Consider the following 2,500-nt stretch of genomic DNA (forward strand, 5'->3'; position numbering starts at 1 on the left):
AAGATGCGTCGCCGGTACGAGGACCGTGCGATCAGCCCAAAGTTATTCAGAGTCACCAAGGCAAACGGACCGGACGAGCCGACCGATTGGTTTTGATCTAATAAAAGCGTCCCTTCCATCTCTGGTCGGGACTCTGTTTGCATGTATTAGCTCTAGAATTACCACAGTTATCCAAGTAACGTGGGTACGATCTAAGGAACCATAACTGATTTAATGAGCCATTCGCGGTTTCACCTTAATGCGGCTTGTACTGAGACATGCATGGCTTAATCTTTGAGACAAGCATATGACTACTGGCAGGATCAACCAGGGAGCTGCGTCAACTAGAGCTGAGCAGCCGGCCGCCCGGGAGTGTGTCCCGGGGGCCCGCGCGAACACGCAAGCGTCCGCTCAATCATTCTGCAAACAGGAGGAGGCTGAGCTCCCCTGCACAATACACCTCGAAACCCTCTCAGGTCCCGGCGGCGCGCAGCGCCGTCCCAAGTACTTGGTCGGGTTCGAGAGAGGCGCAATCGCCCGGAGTTAGGCGAGTAGACGCTTTCGGTGCGACCACCCGTGCTCCCAACTGAGCTTGCCGCTGCCGACAGAGGCCCGGGAGCGTGCTGTCGTGGCATTGCCGGCGGGAGACAACACGCGCCACCTACGGTGACCGGCAGCTCCAACGCCAGCGCCACAGAAGGACAAAAGCCCCACTTGGGTGCCGAAGCGAACTCTCCCAGCACAGCGCACGCGCCAACACATCCGCACAGCTGCGATACAAACCACCAGCGAGAACCGCTGGGGCGACCGAGCAGCAGACGGCGTCGCGGCGCCGAGCGCCGGGCGGCAGCGCATCCTCAACGCACACAGTCCTCAATCGGACCAGCACACTGAAGATGTCCACCGCGCTTCGCACCGGGCCCGCGAGGACCTACTTTGGCCGCACGGCGCCGCGCGCAGGGTGCGCCGGCGCGCAGCTGCGACGCCTGCCGCGTCCGTCGGCCGGCGCGCCTGCCACTGGCCGCCCCCACCAGCCGGCTGTAGCGCGTGCGCCCACGCACCGCGCGGCCAGCACGCCGGGAGGCGCCCCCTCACCGGCCGGGGACGGTCCCACCCAGCCACCGCCGCGTATCGCTTCACACCCAGATGCCGTTCAGTTTCGTCGGCATGGTGGGTATCGCTGGAACAACCGGTTAGTACCTCAACCTATCGTCGCCATCACCGATTCACCCCTAGCGAGAACAACCGCACCACAACAGGTTACCATTTGTTCATTTGCGTAACTTCACCAGAAAACGCAGGCGTCCATCGCCATTTGCAACTTCCACGATTATTGCATGCCTGTGTCAGGTGTCACGCCACACTACGTCTGCCCACATACACGCAACAAAATGTGCACGCCTAGACAATACGTGGAAGGTGGCCCCCGTACGTATGCGATGTCCATTGCTCGAACGACTGTCAACCGGCCTCTGTAGCATGTCGCAGATATGGAACGCGGTGCACCATGCCATCACGGTGTGTGAGGAGAGACGACTAGGTCCGAATACATCAACAGACAGCTCATGCTGATCGCCATCCACGGCGTCCGTTCCTCCCACACGTCTCTATGGCGTACCACACTGCAATCCAGCTCTCATAGGGAGACGACACGTAGCTGCGTGCACAATATTTGCACTGTATGGTCCGCCGTTTTTGGGCGCAGTCGTTGTACGGTCACACATGTGCCACGATGTATCATTCAGTACATAAGGACGAATGTGCAGTACAGATTGTGGTTTACGCGTACGACATTAGCGGACAGTTGACACAGGCCGCACCACAACGTAGCCTGAGTACGTCGCATGCGGAGGGCATTGAACATGCAAAGTTCTCACCAACCAGCTTGCGAAGGCAGGGGGCAAGGTGGGGACGTGGGGAGGGGCGGCATGTACGTCCTGCTGCCATCCACATTACAGTGTACAGCAGGAGCATGTGGAAAGTGAGCAAGACTTGCAAGGTGTTTAACATGAAGCGATACACAGGGGAGCGGGGAGTGCGAGTAGCGAACTATATTGCGAGGGTTGCGGGTGGGCAACACTACACTAATTGAACGAGTCGTATAACAATTACAGAGCAGGTTTAGGCGACAACGTGGGTTACGTTAGGCGACAACGTGGGTTAGGTTAAGGCACGACGTGGGTTAGGTTAAGGCACAACATGGGTTAGGTTAAGGCACAACATGGGTTAGGTTAAGGCACAACATGGGTTAGGTTAAGGCACAACATGGGTTAGGTTAAGGCACAACATGGGTTAGGTTAAGGCACAACATGGGTTAGGTTAAGGCACAACATGGGTTAGGTTAAGGCACAACATGGGTTAGGTTAAGGCACAACATGGGTTAGGTTAAGGCACAACATGGGTTAGGTTAAGGCACAACATGGGTTAGGTTAAGGCACAACATGGGTTAGGTTAAGGCACAACATGGGTTAGGTTAAGGCACAACATGGGTTAGGTTAAGGCACAACATGGGTTAGGTTAA

General features: G+C 57.0%; 1 non-coding gene across 1 annotated transcript in view; it reads right to left on the reverse strand.

Annotated features, from left to right (window-relative positions):
* The window catches only part of LOC124733628, a 1,909-nt gene extending 1,596 nt beyond the window's left edge, over positions 1-313 (reverse strand). The window contains exon 1 of the ribosomal RNA XR_007009039.1: positions 1-313. This exon is cut by the window's left edge and continues 1,596 nt beyond it. This is a non-coding gene — a ribosomal RNA (small subunit ribosomal RNA).
* Between the last annotated feature and the right edge of the window lie 2,187 nt (positions 314-2,500).

The sequence above is a fragment of the Schistocerca piceifrons genome, unplaced genomic scaffold (genome assembly GCF_021461385.2).
Source record: "Schistocerca piceifrons isolate TAMUIC-IGC-003096 unplaced genomic scaffold, iqSchPice1.1 HiC_scaffold_1402, whole genome shotgun sequence".
Taxonomy (NCBI): Eukaryota; Metazoa; Arthropoda; class Insecta; order Orthoptera; family Acrididae; genus Schistocerca; species Schistocerca piceifrons.